The 17,324-nt window shown below is 39.9% G+C and overlaps 1 protein-coding gene and 1 long non-coding RNA gene across 3 annotated transcripts in view; one reads left to right on the top strand and one right to left on the bottom strand.

Moving 5' to 3' along the window:
• LOC122551728 (rho GTPase-activating protein 15-like) overlaps positions 1 to 17,324 on the bottom strand; it is a 737,256-nt gene that overhangs the window by 26,922 nt on the left and 693,010 nt on the right. The window lies entirely within an intron of this gene.
• LOC122551729 overlaps positions 16,539 to 17,324 on the top strand; it is a 56,124-nt gene continuing 55,338 nt past the window's right edge. The window contains exon 1 of the long non-coding RNA XR_006312178.1: positions 16,539 to 16,671. This is a non-coding gene — a long non-coding RNA (uncharacterized LOC122551729). The remainder of the gene's footprint in view (positions 16,672 to 17,324) is intronic.

Raw genomic sequence — 17,324 nt, 5'->3', positions numbered from 1 at the left:
TTGCTATAAATGCTGTGTCTTATGATCCTGCCCTACTATTTATCTGATGAAGAAGCAGCACTCTGAAAGCTAGTGCTTCAAATAAACCTGTTGGACTATAACCTGGTGTTAAATGATTTTTAAGTTTGTCCACCCCAGTCCAACACTGGCACCTCCACATCATGTTTACCTGAACTGGCCTACATATAAGTCTAAACCCTCTAAAATGTGGTTGACTCTTAACCATTCTCAAGAGCAATTAAGGATGTGCAACAAATGTTGTCTTTACCAGTCGTGTCCACATTCCAACTGAAGACTAACATAACAATCATATAGAACATGTCTCTTTCCAACATGTTCGTGTTTGCTTCTACTCAAAAGAAATTACCTGCCACTGGATTAGCTGAAATTATTTGACCCAAGATATCTTATCATTATTGGGAGCTACATGTGTCCTGATGTGGGGGAAGTTGGTTCTTTTTTTGACTCTACAGTTGAGCACAAAATAATTAGTTAGTAATTAGTCAAAGTAAATTTGTTCTGCATCTTTCAGAGTTGTTGCTGTGCTGCTGATGCTTTGAACCATTGGTTAGTCACAGTAATGCCACAACTAACTGGAAACAAAACATTCACATTACAATTTGACTCATCAGTTCAGAAGTTGCACAAGTACTGCTTCAATGAGTTTTACAATCATGAATCATTATATTTTTCTCATTTTCTAATTTTCATAAAAGCTATTAGAGATAAGTGCTAAATACTAAGGATTAATATAAAGATATTATTCTCTTTACAAAGATTAGAGGTAACGCTAAGGATTGTTACGAGGTCAGCCAGATGGATGTTATAGAATATGAGTTCCCTCATTGGGGCTATTAATCTGGTCCAAATAGGAAGCCCTGGCTGACAGATAAGAACAGGAGTCAGATGTCCTGTTCACTCTGAGAGCAGACACTGAGGGAGCTGGATGAATGTTAAGGATTCTCCACATTTAAATAAAGGGTGACTTAGTGACAGGGTATTGGTCGCTGTGGAGTTACTTCAGTAACAATAATCGCAAGTTTAGAACCTAATTAAAAGTTTTGCAACTTTCAGGCACAAATTTATATAAGAAACGAACAATCATACGAGCTGCAAGTATCCCACCTACAATTTATCTGAAGAGCTACTAGGGCTGGGCAATAAATGCTAGCCAGCTAGTGACATTAATGTCCTATGAATGAATAAAATAAATTCAGAAATTTGAACATTTCAATAGCATTTTGAATATAAATCATCTGACCATGAGTTATGGCTTACACTCCTGCATTCATTTAAGAGAAAAAAATTATTGGCTGACAATTGCAAAGTCAGAAAATTTTAACCACATACCCTATTCTAATGCACATATTGTTCTCATTTTTTCTCCTTCAGCTCCCATTGCATGTTTGCTTGTCCAAAAATGAGAGAGAATCTACTGAAAATGCAATGAAACAGTTCTGTTTCCTTTTGTCATTCTGCTGTTGAATTAGTTCCCTCCTTCTGTTCATCTAGTTTTCGTTCAGTCTTTGCTTCTTCCTCTTCTACTGTCTCTCTTTTCATTTGTTCTCACAAAATGGCTGCCATTATTATTTCCAATTTCTGATACTTTTTTTTGATTTACTGGGCAGGTTAACTGCAGGTAGCCTTGCAGAACAATGACATGGCTGTGCACCTGGCCTTCTGCTAACCCCAAAACTGTAATGGCAGTACCCCTTGAAATAGGTGCCAATGCTTACAGATCTGCTGAGTTGCATTGTGTGATCTTGGCCAATCAATTTATGCTGCACATTGATTGGTATTAGATTAGATTAGATTACATTACAGTGTGGAAACAGACCCTTCGGCCCAACAAGTCCACACCGACCCGCCGAAGCGCAACCCACCCATACCCCTACATTTACCCCTTACCTAACACTACGGGCAATTTAGCGTGGCCAATTCACCTGACCTGCACATCTTTGGACTGTGGGAGGAAACGGGAGCACACCCACGCAGACACGGGGAGAACGTGCAAACTCCACACAGTCAGTCACCTGAGGCGGGAATTGAACCCGGGTCTCAGGCGCTGTGAGGCAGCAGTGTTAACCACTGTGCCACCGTGCCGCCCACATTACTTAGCATGTGGCATACTGTGTTTGAGATTCTTTCAGGAACTTGATTGTGTCATTTGCCATCAAAGCCTTCTTTGAGTATTCAATTCTCTGTCTGTTCCAATTTGCTGCCAAAATGAAACATGCATACAAACGCACAGTGGTTATGTTACTGGATTAGTAACTGAGAGGCTTGCAGTAATGATTCAGAGGCTGGGGTTCCAATCTCAACATAGGAAATTCCAGCTGGGAAGTTCAATTTTAGTGAATTAAATAAATCTGGAATAAGAAGCCATGATGACCATGAAGCTGTAGACTCACCTGACTCTGGCAGTGATGTCCTTTCCCTCCCTGAGACTGTTGCAATCTCAGTAATGTACACACCGCTGGGTTCTGATGCTGCTGGGAGCTAGACCTGGCAGACAGTCAGGCTATCTAGCCCATCTACATAGAAGGACATGTTTTTTAATCATTCACAGGATGAGGGCATTGTTGGCTGGGTCAGCATTTATTGCCCATCCCTAATTGTCCAGGGAGCAGTTAAGAGTCAACCACATTGTTGTAGGTATGGAGCAACAGGGAAGCCAGACGAGGTAAGGATGATGGCTTCCCTCCCAAAAGGGGTCTGCCTGACAATGGTTTTGTGGTCATCATTAAAGTCTTAATTCCCTATTTTTATTGAATTCAAATTTCACCATGTGTCGTGATAGGATTCGAATCAAGGTCCCCAGGACATTACCTGGGTCTCTGGATTAACTGTCAAATGATAACAACATGAGGCCATCACCTCCCCCTCCCAAATGATGTGATAGTCCAATCCTAACCTTGTTAAAACTGGAGTGGAGCGGACTGGAGGCATGGAGGGCGTGGAGCGGCTGAGAGCCAGAATGGGCTGGGGACATGGAGCGGAGTTGGTTGTAGGATTGGGGTCTGACCCAGACAGTCAGCGGCTTGCAAGGCTGGTCAGACCATGTCTGGAACCCCCCGCGCTAATCTTCTGTGATCTGTTTATCTGTAATCTGTTTATCTGACTGTAATGTTTATCCTTTTGACTATGTCTTATTTCTAACTTATATTATGAATCACTAAGGTAATGCAACTATTTTCTTCTTTATTCCTCTTTTTGTATCTAAGGTTTGTACTGAGGTACTTTGTGCTCAAGTTGATGCAATATCAGGTGACATTGTAAACTTTTCACTGTACTCCTCTGCCTCTGTATTTGAGTACGTGTCACAATAAAACCTAATTCTGATTCTAAAGTTGACCAAAGCACGCGATGAATGGCCACGTTTGGAATTGATTTTGAATGACTTTTCTTTTCTTTTGGGTTTTTTTTGTGGGAGTGAGGTGGAGGAGTAGTGGGTTGTAGGGTCAGTGGTGATTAAAGTGGTGCTGGAAAAGCACAGTAGGTCAGGCAGCATCTGACGAGCAGGAAAATCGACGTTTTGAGCAAAAGCCCTTCATCAGGCACTTCCTGATGAAGGGCTTTCGCCCGAAACGTTGACCTTCCTGCTCCTCGGATGTTGCCTGACCAACTCTACATTTCCAGCACCCACTCTAATCTTGACTCTAATCTCCAGCATCTGCAGTATCCACATCCGCTCTGCGGGATCAGTGGGGCTTGGGGAGGAATATACCCTCCCTCCCCACCTTGAAAAATTCAGTCTGTAAAGCTAGAATAACCACGTGTTACCCCAACCTGCTTTACAGCTCATGAAGCGCTTTGCAATGTAGTTTCTGCTGTAATGAAGGAAACTTAGCAGCAAATTTGCATAAAGCCAACTCTCATAACAGCAATGTAAAAATGACCAGATAGAGTCATAGAGTCATAGAGATGTACAGCAGGGAAACAGACCCTTCGATCCAACTCGTCCATGCCGACCAGATATTCCACCCCAATCTAGTCCCACCTGCCAGCACCTGGCCCATATCCCTCCAAACCTGTCCTATTCATATACCCATCCAGATGCCTTTTAAATGTTGCAATTGTACTAGCCTCCATCACTTCCTCTGGCAGCCCATTCCACACATGACCATTCTGCATGAAAAAATTGCCCCTTGGGTCACTTTTATATCTTGCTCCTCTCATCCTAAGCCTATGCCCTCCAGTTCTGGACTCCCTCACCTCAGGGAAAAGACCTTGTCAATTTACCCTATCGATGCCCCTCATGATTTTATAAACCTCTAAAAGGTCACCCCTCAGCCTCCAATGCTCCAGAGAAAACAGCCCAGCCTATTCAACCTCTCCCTGTAGCTCTAATCCTCCAACCCTGGCAACATTCTTGTAAATCTTTTCTGAACCCTTTCAAGTTTCACATCATTCCAATAGGAAGGAGACCAAAATTGCACGCAATATTCCAAAAGTGGCATAACCAACGTCCTGTACAGCCATAACATGACTTCCCAACTCATGTACTCATTACTCTGACCAATAAAGGAAAGCATACCAAACACCTTCTTCACTATCATATCCACCTGCGATTCTACTTTCAAGGAGCTATGACACTGCATTCCAAGGTCTCTTTGTTTAGCAACACGCCCCAAGACCTTACCATTCAGTGTATAAGTCCTGCTAAGATTTGCCGTTCCAAAATGTAGCACCTCACATTTATCTAAGTTAAACTCCATCTGCTATCTCTCAGCCCATTGCTCATCTGATCAAGATCCCGTTGTAATCTGAGATAACCTTCTTCGCTGTCCACTACACCTCCAGTTTTGGTGTCATCTGCAAACTTACTAACTATACCTCTTATGCTCACATCCAAATCATTTATGTAAATGAGGAAAAGTAGTGGACCCAGCACTGATCCTTGTGGCACTCCACTGGTCACAGGTCTCCAGTCTGAAAAACAACCCTCCACCACCCCCCTCTGTCTTCTACCTTTTAACCAGTTCTGTATCCAAATGGCTAGTTCTCCCTGCATTCCATGAGATCTAACCTTATTAACCAGTTTCCCATGGGGAACCTTGTCAAACACCTTACTGAAGTCTATATGTTGATTGAGGAATAAGAATTGGCCAGAACACCAGATAGTTCTTCTGCGGTCTTCAAATAAATACCATGGGATATTTTAAAACCATCAGATAAGGTACATTGTGCTTTTTTTTTATCTCATCCAAAACACAGCACCTACATCAGTAAAATGATGGAAAGTGTCATCAACAATGCTATCAAGCAGCTCAGTGACATCCAGTTTGGGTTCCGCCAGAGCCATGCAACTCCTGTCCTCACTAGAGCCTTGGTTCAAACATGGACATAAGAACTGAATTCCAGAGGTGACAGCCCTTGGCATCAAGGCTGCATTCAACCAAGTGTAGCATCAAGGAGCTCTGGCAAAACTGGAATCAATGGTGTTGGGGCAAACTCTCCAGTGATTGGAGTCATTCCCAGCACATCGGAAGATGTTAATGATTGTTAGAGGTCAGTCTTCTCAGCTCCAGGGACATCTTTGCAGGATATCCTCAGGTTTAACCATCTTCAGCTGCTTCATCAATGACTTTCCCTTCATCATAAGGTCAGAAGTGGGAATGTTCGCTGATAATTGCAGTGTTCAGCACCATTCACGACTCCTCAGATACTGAAGCAATCCATGTTCAAATTCAACAAGATCTGAACAATATCCAGGCTTAGGCTGACAAGTGGCAAGTAACATTTGTGCCACACAGATGCCAGGCTATGACACCATCAGTAAGAGACAATCTTACCATTGCTTCTTGATAATCAATAATGTTAGCATCACTGATTTTCCCACGATCAACAACTATTATTGACCAGAAACAGAATTTGAATCACCACATAAATACAGAGGATACAACAGCAGGTCAGAGGCTAAGAACGCTGCGACGACTAACTCATCTCCTGACTCCCCAAAGCCTGTCCACCATCTACAAGACACAAGTCAGGAGTGTGATGGAATACACTCTACTTGCTTGGTTTGGTGAAGCTCCAACAACATTCACGAATCTTGACACCATCCAGGACAAAGCAGCCTGCTTGATTGACCCCACATCCACAAACATCCACTCCCTCCACCACTGATGCTCCGGAGCAGCAGCTTATGCGATCCTCAAGATGCACTGCAGAAATTCATCAAAGGTCCTCAGAAAGCACCTTCCAAACCCATGACCACTTCCATCTAGAAGGACAAGGTCAGCAGATATATGGGAACACTACCACATTCAAGTTCCCTTCCAAGGCACTCATCACCATGGCTTGGAAAAATATTGCCATTCCTTCACTGCTATTGGGTCAAAATCCTGGAATTCCTGCCCCAATGGCATTATGGGTCAACCCACAACAGGTGGACTGCAGCGGTTGAAGCAGGCAGCTCACCACTACCTTCTCAAGGGCAACGAGGGACAGTCAATAAATGCTGGACAGCCAGCGACACCCACATCCCACAAAAGAATAATAAAAACAGAACTCTTGCCATGTAGTACACTGTCATTACTGCACTGAAGTATTATCCTTCATGTTTGTGCTTAAATCCCAAAGTGGGACTTTGGAATTTAACTTGGAGTATTGTGACATGGAGGTGAGAGCATTACTCATTGAGCGATAGCTGACATTGATTAATAATTTCACACAGGGGTTCCAAACTGAAGCAATTCCTGTGCAGCCATTTTAATGAAGACTGATGTGTCTGGTAATGCTTGCCCTACTTTGATGGCTGTAATGTCTCTGCCTCTGCCACCATGGCATGACAACTGTTCTCTCTGATATTGCCCACACTGCACAGATAACTTCATGGCTGAGTTGGAATGCAGCCACTGGCATTAATTCGTTGGTAATCGCAAGGTGCCCACCCTATGTCCTGTCACTTGCTCTTCTCAGTTCCTGGCCTGGAACTCATCCTGACAGCTTGACCAGTACATTATGTTTGAAGATGACTGGGCTCACAAAAATAATAACTCACAAAATCTGGTCAAATAGTTCTTATAATGAACAATCTATAAAAAGTAAGCATTTTTATGGTGGCAGGGGATCAGGACAGTATGTTTTAAAAGCTTTTTGAGTATATTACTTTTATTTTGCTAAATTCAAATTTTCTGCATAGACTTTTGTTGTAAAAATCACTTTCTATAGTTTAAATAATTCCTGGTGATAAACTATTACTACTTGTGTAAACTGAACAGCAGTATTTCACCTCTCTTAAATATGTCAAGGAATATATGCTATTGAAGAAATATCTAAACACTGACAACTGTTCTTGTCTGTGGCAGCATTTATGGTCAGTGATAAGCAAATGAGTCTGAACAAAAACTTTTCATAAGACTGGACCACTCTCCAAATCAAATAGTTGGCAATCAAATGGCCTAACCTTTATGGACAATATTTGGTCAGGTGCTTTTACCCAATTTTAAGACAAGCTGGTGGCTGGAAGAACAACAGCAAGCCAGGCAGAATCAGGAGGTGAAGTCAACATTTTGGGGTGACACCGAGAGCTGCCTGACTTGCTGTGTCTTTCAAACTTCCTGCTTGTCTACCTTGGATTGCAGCATCTTCAATTTTCTTTTGTCTCTTTTCTCCATTTCTAGCAGCTAGCTGGCTCAAATGCAGATGAACTACCTTAATGAATCATTGCAATGGATTCATGGTGCTGTTCAGATGATTTCCATGATTTTGACCCAGTCATAGCAAAGGAACATTGATTTAGTTCCACATAATATGGTTTGTACCTTGGAGGGGAATTTTCAGGCAGCGCCGATTCTATTCATCTGCTGCTTGTTTCCTTCTAGTTGATTGTGATTGTAGATTTGGAAGGTGCTATCAAAGGAGGATAACAAGTTGTAATGGTGCATATTACATATGGAGTACTGGACACTGCTGCTAATGTGCATTTGTGATGGAGGGTGTGAGCTGCTTTATCCTGGATAGTGCTGATGTTTCAAATTGCTATTGGAGCTGCACTCATCCAAGTAAGTTGAAAAATATCCTATCACACTCCTGACCTATGCCCTGTCGATGGAATGGAAGCTTTACAGTCATCAAGGTGACCTGGGACCTCTCAAAGATAACAAACCAGGAAGGAAAGAAACACTGAATATCCTCTGTTTTAATCATTTTACAGTCGGTGAGCTAAAGGTTGGGATAGTTTAAGCTACAAGATAAAACATCATAAAATTTAACAGAAAAATTGTTTTCAAAAAACCATGTAGTTTCAAAAAGTTGACATTGGAGACATCTGGCATTCTGAAATTATTCATTTCTTTGACAGTCCCAAAGGTTGTTCAACAGTAGTTATGAATTTAGTATGTTATTGATACCCAGTCACACATAATTCAACTGGTCCTACACTTTTTCAAAGTTCTTGTAGGGAGACTAATATCATAAAATGTTAATGACAATCCAAGTAGTTTCACAAGATTTACAACTGAGTGGACATTAATGAAACTGCCATTGGAGGGCAGAATTATTGACAGCAAAGTCCACATTCCCAAAGTAACTGCACAGGTGCTAACCAGAAGTTGTCAATTTTATCATTGCAACAGTGTTCAACCATGATTGTTTTTTCACCATGACAACTGTGCAATCAGGTCTGCTTGATGGATCCAAGCAGTTTTCACCTGCTTTCTCCTTGTCAGCTACAAACTCCTAATTCATTTGGTGTAACAGGTCAGAAGATTCCTGTGCATTCTTCCAGTATACAACGAGCAATGCAGGTCAGAATGTGCAATCCTAAATTGTGACTATGACATCTCTTTTGTGCAAGGTAATATCACAAAAAGCAAGTGTATCTCAGAAAACATTTTTTACTGAAATCACATGAAACAAATTAGTGATTTTTGAAACATGCATATTCACTAAGTGACCAATTTGAGCCGAGTCATGTGGATCGGTAAATTTGCAATTTCAGGTGACATTACAAAGTTGACGCAATAATGAATGTGACTCTTTGTGTAATGTCCTCTTAGTCCAGGAAAGTAATTCTCTTAACATTTGCATGACAGACCTGATTCAGAGGAGTATTAAGAGCTACAAAAGTGCCAAACCTAACTAGTCATTACTGAATTAGTACATATGACATCACTTCCAGTGGTCTAAAGTCAAATACCAGCCTTTGATGCTCTTCTGTGCTACATCTGTGCACATTAGGTCTTCATGTTTAGTCAGCTTTGGTTCAACTACATCAGCCAAAATTGATGAAATTTAGTGTCCAACCCAGTTATTTTCACATACCTCATTCTAAACCACAGTCAAGAAGTGAACTTGTATCAGCACAAAATATAATCGCCATCCCAGATGTTAGCTACGTAAAGCCACACATGAGTTTGTGTTATCGGCAGGTTAAAATGTCAGGGTGTAGTTCAATTTTAATCAATATAGATAGCCAATTTTCTGTAAATTAAGTCTACATTGATCTTTAATCTTTAATTGATTTGCATTTCAATGGGCTACCTTCTTCAGAAGAACAAGGTATTCTGTAGAATTTGAGCCCGCATATTCTGTCACATTTCTACAGACAGCAGGAAAGTCAATGGTCTCTCGTGGGCCTCTGTTGACTTTTCTGTTACGAAAGCTACTTAAAAATTAGATTCTCCTGTACACAGGAAATAGGGCCTTTCTTGAAATGTTCAACCTTAGTGGAGAAATTAGGCAGGTTGTTTAATGGCAAACAATTCACAATTGACAGTTTCCTGACATGAAATTGAAAACGACCTCTCTTGTCTTTTTTTCAGATCATTGTTTCAAAATTTCCATGCATGTGATCTTACTCACAATTAAGCTCCTAATCTGTGCGTCATTCTACAGAGATGCTAAATATCTAACCTAATGATGCTCTACAGCATATAGGACAAAGACATTAAGGCTGTATAGTCATCCTGGACAATATATCCAGGTTTTACCATCTCAGTTCCACTGTAAAAGTTATATTTATGATCACTAAAGAGTAGCAATAAATTCTGAGTTTTACCATCCATTTTTGATGTTACCTGAGCAATAATCTGTTTGATCACCTTTGCCATGATCTACCTGTTTACAATTTTTCCATTTGAGGCCAAAATATGGCTTAACTAGTTTAATGATCCATATGGTTTTCCTCCTTCTTGATATTTCAAAGACTCAGCATTTCATGGTAAAAATGAAGTTTACTCATGGCAGCTTTCTTTAATTGCATTGTCGCATGACAGAGTACCTTGCTGTTGAAAGTACAATATGTGTCACAAGTTATTATATTACAGTTTGCTGCATGTGCTGTATTAAGCCTGGTTTGCAAGTCCAGTGGTTAGTTGAATCAAGCCTTTTGATGAGTCTGAGTTGAGTCATTTTGATTCCTGGTTAGGATTAAGACCAGTAGTGCAACATTGTTACTTTATGAAAAAAGCTGCATAATCACATTTAGTCTATTTACATGATGCCATTTGATACGGACCAGCAATAAACATCTGCACAAAGCTAAATACATAGCTGTGATGCTGACAGAATCACCAGTATCAATCCTGAGTGATGTCTGCATCATACTGGCCAAGCCACAAAGCAGTGCTATTTTAATTGGTACCTTTCATGTTCAGTTTTAGTGACCAACTCACCTGGCTATTCAATAATATGGAAAAGGAATTGAAATTAGTAGAAATGGACAATAAAACATAAATGACAAAGTATTTGCTTTTCGTAATTCCTACCATCGACTAGTGTTTGCATGATTAGGATTCAGTAGTCTTCTTGGATGCCTGGAATTTGTTGCATCTAATGCATAAGTTGTTTCAAAGGGATATTAAACTATTAACTGGGAGAGAAACATTACTGTTTGCTTCTCATGCATTTCAGATGACAGTTGCAACTTCCTAGATATTTTATTTTGCTATAATTTTTGGGCTTGCCTTAAAAACCCTACTCGATTCAGTGGGACTTTATCCCTGTCAGATGAAATGCCTGTGCCTTATTTTAAGGAGTGTGCTCATAATGTCCAATATCTAATCATCCGCAATACAGTGTCCCAAGGGAATAACGATAGTACCCCCTTGTGGTTTGAATTGGGCATTGTGACTTTCACATGTGCCATTTCGTGTACCACACCAACCTGTCAGTAGCTGGACTGTAACTGCTTAAGTGAGAATAGGCCACATACAAATTGTTAAACTGACATATAGTAAGCATTTGTACAGAGGAATAGTGACAATAAAGAGGCACTTCTCTTAACATCAAGCCCTGCTCATGAATATGTAAAATAAAAAACTATGCCACATTGTCTGAAAATGTAACTTTTCCTGATCAGCCATTTGTATTGGCAGACACAAAAATGCCAAACTTGAAAGCAAAAGTCATACTATAAGAGAAAAGGGTACAAACTTATTGGTAAGTTGACTCTGATTGGTTGTGGTGTTTCCATGGAGAATGCATCAAGGAACTATTGACCCTCTTGCTTGTGTTTAATTCAAGCTTTTAGTTAGCCTTTTGGTTTGGTCTTGCTTAGTGATTAAGAGATGAGTGAGCTTTTCCTCACAGTGCTGGACTTCCTTCTTAAAGATAACCAGATGGACTATCCATCAGTGTGAGTATTTCTCTTATGTCTGTATTTCTGACCACAGAATGTGGGTGGGATATCCTTCTGACCTTATTGTATTCAGTGATTCACCACTAAACTTAATGGCAACTTCCGACCAAAGGAGTTTCTTAACAAAATTCCTATTATGGGGATGAATGAGTAAGTCTTCCCAATGATAATGAGAGTGGAAGTTTGGAGAATAAATTAACTTTTGCCCTTGATCACTGTGAAAATGCATCATCGACTTATTGCTATCTTACTTAAGAAAGCATACAAATGTCAGAAGCAGTTCAGAGAAGGTTTACCAGGCTAATACTTGGAATAAGTGGTTGGCATTGGAGGAAAGATTGGATGGGCCAGACTTGTATCTGCTGGATTTTAGAGGACTGCCTGAAAGTTTATGGGAGAATCCAGAACTAACTGACACTGTTAACTATCAGCAGTCATCTATTCAAAACAAAAAAAAAATCCTCTTTTTCTCTCAGAGCTTGAGAGCCTTTGCAAATTCGTTTTGGAATGAAAAGATGATGGAGGTAGAGTCCTCAAATGGTAACCAGGTTCCTATTAACCAGGAAGATGAAAGTTAGCGGGGTGCAGGTTGCAGCTTTGAGGTTACAGTCAGATCATCCTTAAACTTACTGAACAATATATCCTTGCTTGTATGTCTGATCAGTGTCTGGCACATTTTTTGCTGGCAAAACTGGCATTTATTGTCTTTCCATGGTTAGGCTATGTGAAATACATAACACAGTCTTAGTACACTGGAGGTGGATGTTTAAACTGGTAGATAAAGTGGTCACTGCTTTGATCTGGAAGGTGTAGACCTACCTGAGTGTTCTTCAACCCAGGCAAATGGAAAATATCCATCACTCTCTTTATCTTTATGTAGAGAAAATCTCTGAGACACTGGAGGTGATTCCATTGCCAGAGAATATCCAGACTCTGGCCTGTTTTATTGTCCATGGTATGTGGCTGGGGCAGCAGAGTATTTTCTGGCAATGGCAATGCAATTCAATATCAATGGAAATGATAAGCTCTCTTTGTTGGCAGTGACAATTCCTGCCACTAATGTGGTGTTAATGTTTATGTTAATGTAAGGACTCTGATTTTTGCGTTGTAATGAAACTCCCACATGAATGTAATGAAAGGTTCTGTAGGTATGGTGGTTTAGTGCTAATGGAGCGGTAACTGGTACATAGGGATTTTCGTATTACTACTATCCCATTAGCTGAGTTAAAATGGAGTCTGATTTCTTCATAGTGATCTAAAATCAGGGAGTTCTAGGATCGCAAATATTCAGATCTTTGAAAATTGGAACTGGATTGGAAAAGCCATAAATAGCATACAAGAAAGTTCTGATTTTAGATGTAGAGTTAAAAATACAAAAGGAACAAGATGATGATGAATCTGTACAGCATGATAATTGGCTTTAGTTGGAGAATCTTATGTGATCCAGGGAACTGCCAATATCATTCTTCATTAGGTGCCAAGAAGGGAGGTATTAATGGGCTGTATTGCAGCTTCATTTATTTTCAGTAGTTGTTAATTGTACATTAGGGGTAGATGTACAAGTACATGCAGCTGACACACACCCTCACCTGCTGGCAACACAAGTCAGAACGTAAAGATTTCACAGACCATGATTTTCCAACCAATGATTAGTAGGTTGTCTTAGGTAATTAATTTGCACTGATGGTAGCTAAAGTTCCCCACTGGTAACTTTGAATTGTAGAATTCCCATCCGTTTTTGGTGAATGAGGTTCAACATTCTCTAGCGGAGTGAAACAGACAGAACTGCCAATACCCAACATTTTGAAAATATGTATAATTCTGATCACAAATGCATTGTGGGGCAGTCACTCTATTGTTATTTAGAGGTTGCAATTACATTTGTGGGCAGCATGGTGGCACAGTAGTTAGCACTGCTACCTCCCAGTGCCAGAGACCCAGGTTCAATTCCCGCCTCAGGCAATTGTGTGGAGTTTGCACATTCTCCCCTTGTCTGCGTGGGTTTCCTTCGGGTCCAAAAATGTGCAGGTTAGGTGAATTGGCCATGCTAAATTGCCCGTAGTGTTAGGTGCAGGGGTAAAATTAGGAGAATGGGTCTGGGTTGGTTGCACTTCGGTGGGTCGGTGTGGACTTGTTGGGCCGAAGGGCCTGTTTCCACACTGTAAGTAATCTAATCCAACTAGAAAGTAATCAAACAGGCCTTGGCTCAATGGAGCATTTTTACATCTGAGTCAGATGATTGTTTTGAAGCACCATCCTAGTGATATAAGCATATAATGTAAACTGCAACCTTAGTGCAGTTAATGATGGATTTCTTTCAAATGAAATTTTAAATCCTGAAAACCTGACTTCTTCAGATGGATGCAAGATATTCCATGCCACTATTCAAAACAGAGCAAGAATGTTGTCCAGGTCAACATTTATCACTCAAGCCAAATACGTTAAAAGGAACACACATATTTCATTCATTGTCTTTTGTAGACCTTTTGTACAATTTTGGTAACTGTATCTTTTCTATGTTGCAATTGTGACTCCACTTCAAATATTGGCTGTGAAGTGTTTTGGGATACCCTGAGATTTTGAAAGGTGATATATAAATTCTCTCATTTTCTTTCATATTAAATTACATTCCAAAATGGTGTTGGTACAGTTCTTATCAGAAAATAGGTGTTTTCACTTATTGGGGAATAATTATTGCTGACTTTACAAAACTGAAATTGTTTCAATATATCAAATGACTTTTGATTTCAATACATTTCTTGGTAGGATAACAGCTTTTAGAATATTCAAAAATGTCTTTTTCTAAACTTAAAAGAGAAAGCATTGCTTCTAGTAAAAAAAATCACAATTGCTAAAATTAGCATCAATGAACTTTGACCTTGCTTCCAAGATCTTAGCAGAATAAATCACTTTGCACAGACTAATTGATTCCATGCACCACCATGTAGCAATTGTAGGTGGAGACCAAAAAGCAGGATGTTTATTAATGAAGGTTCATTAATCAAGATTGACAATCATTAGAAAAGACAAACATGGAACCCATAATGTGAAACAAAATAGATATTGAGAGCGAGGAAGCTTTATGCAGGGAACAAGCAAAATTAGTAGCCCAGCAAAGAGCACTGACACAGTATAGAAACCAAGTGAAATGGGCAATAATCCAATATATGTGAACAGGCACCACTGAAGATTCTGTGAGTAATTAATTACTATCTAATCTGAACCATTGTACAACAGGATACTGATGCTTTTTTCCCCTTAGGCACATCTCATTAGGGTCAGACGTAAAGCATCTACCGGTATGTTAAAGGTCAGTAGATAAATTTGAGATCATTTTGACACACTTTTTTTCATGGAGGATCTCGTTTACTCTTTTCAATGTCTCTCGTACTGTTGATGATAGGATACTATCGCTACTGCATTGTAGAAAATGTAGCCTTTTCTGCATCGACTTAGTGCCCCACCAGCCTTTGATTAAAATAGGCACATTTACAAAGTGAAAGCAATATTCAGTTTTGAACACATTCTACAAGTTACCTTCTGCCCAAATCAATTAAACTTCAGGATTGATCAAGTACTTTCAATGCTTTGTTAACATTATCCACATCACATAAAATAAGTTGGCACTCATATATTTATGTTAAAGATGAATTACATCACTTATAATTGCACAACCCTTCAAATGGCTTTGATTACATCAAAGTAAAGAGATTCCTCATTAATCATAATGTTAATATTGTTTCTTGAGAGTTTGGTACTTTGAGATTTGAAACAAGGATGAAGTTTAAACTAATTAAATGATGCTGATAAGTACAGGATAAGACTTTCCTGTACATAAAGCCAATTTCCTAGAGATCTCCGTAAGTGTGGTCACATGAACATGTGCCTGTCAGAGTTGGTTCTATTTCTACCAGACATAGGAAACAAACATTTCACATTTATACAGATGCTTTTAATTTTGCGTGGTTTTCAATGCAATTTAGATCAAACATATCCAGTCAGAGTTGCTTAATTTCATGCCTCTCCAGGGTAAAATTGAACCACATCAGTAGTTGTGGGTGTGACGCCCACAATACTGGAGACACTCCCAATAAAGTATCCCAGATCATTTGGGGCAGACATACATCTGTCCTTATAAAGTCAAAGAGTGGTTATGAAGAATGTGCAGTCTCAGATGGTCTATTTTTATTTTAAAGGTACACAGCATAATGTAAATGCATTAGTTTGAAAGCCAAACAGATCTCTAAGACTCTTGTGTTGTTTCTGTGTCTGCCTGATAAAGTTGGTGGATAAGATAGAGAAGGTACAGTGCTTATCAGCTGTCTTGTGGCATATGTCTGTGCATCTCAAAGTATTTTCTGTTAAGTCCAGGCTTTCAATGACGTGACCATATTCACAAATGTCAGTGCAATTCATGCTTAGTTTTACCAAGGTGGCTTCTGAACAACCTAGCCAATGCTGAGTCATTTGGGAAAATATGGCATGATTGGAAAAATGAGATTGTCAAAGTTGAGGTAACAAAGTTTTAAATGGGGAGATGGGAATCTTGCTAGTGAATGGGGCATGCCTGACAAAGCCAGCATGACACAGGCAGCGTAGGTGGACTTCTCCGATTTTGATCCAGTTTCCAGAGTGTCTCCTACAAATCTATCTGCTGCTCTCGTGTCTGTTTGTGGACTTGAATGACATTACAAATTTCCAATGCCACAGGATTGAGGGTTTTAATGAGGAAGTCTCGCTAGCAAATAAAAAAAATGGGTTGATCCTCAGGTCTTTTGCTTTGGCTATGCACTTCTCATGATATTAAAAGATCACACGTGAAAGCAAGACTGAGCAAGTCTACAAAAAAAAATATTTGCACTAGCTACAGTAAATAATGAGTTGCTATTTTGCTCATGTAAATGTTTAGGCAAGGTCAGACGTTTTGTTGTCTGTTTTGCATAATAGATCGAAGAACTGATTTGAATCATCACTGAACTGACTGGATTATCGAAAGAAATGGATATCGAAATGAGTATGATGTTATCTGGAAACCTCTATCCTCTAAGACCATTGAACCTGTATTCTCCCCACCTACATGCTGGGTAGGATAACTATGACACACTACATTATCAGAGAAGGAAATGAAACGAAGTCCAGAAATTGCTCGGTATATGGCTTTGATAATGTCAGTTCGATGGCTTTCCCAGATTATCAAGAAATACTATCGAATGTATCAGTAGTATGTCTGTATTATGCTTTATTGTAATGCTAGGTTAGAAAATGACCTTCATATTTGAATACATTGCTTAGGTAACATTCAACATAGTCCTTTGATAATAGAATTCAATTTACTTTGCATTTTCTTACAAATATAAATACATGATTGTATTGTATTGGGCTGCATCTTTACTTGAGGGTAAATGGAGGAATCAAGGTGACTCATTTTGAATGTTGCCCAACAAGCTTGGCGCCTCAATGTGGAAATAGGCTATTTAGCCCCACAAGTGTATACTGACTCTCCAAAAAGTTTGGCGCACCGATTTTTACATTGCTGAGGCTAAACGCCAGCTCGCGGACACCTCCTTCTACTGCCCCCTTGACCATGACTCCACCTCCCACCACCAAACCATCATCTCCCAGAGCATCCATTACCTCATCACCTCAGGGGATCTCCCATCCACCGCCTCCAACCTCATAGTTCCACAATCCCACACTGTCTGTTTCTACCTCCTGCCCAAAATCCACAAACCTGACT

The sequence above is a fragment of the Chiloscyllium plagiosum genome, chromosome 7, assembly GCF_004010195.1.
Source record: "Chiloscyllium plagiosum isolate BGI_BamShark_2017 chromosome 7, ASM401019v2, whole genome shotgun sequence".
Taxonomy (NCBI): Eukaryota; Metazoa; Chordata; class Chondrichthyes; order Orectolobiformes; family Hemiscylliidae; genus Chiloscyllium; species Chiloscyllium plagiosum.
Note: the sequence above shows the minus strand (reverse complement) of the source record. Positions and strands in the feature narration are given on the sequence as shown.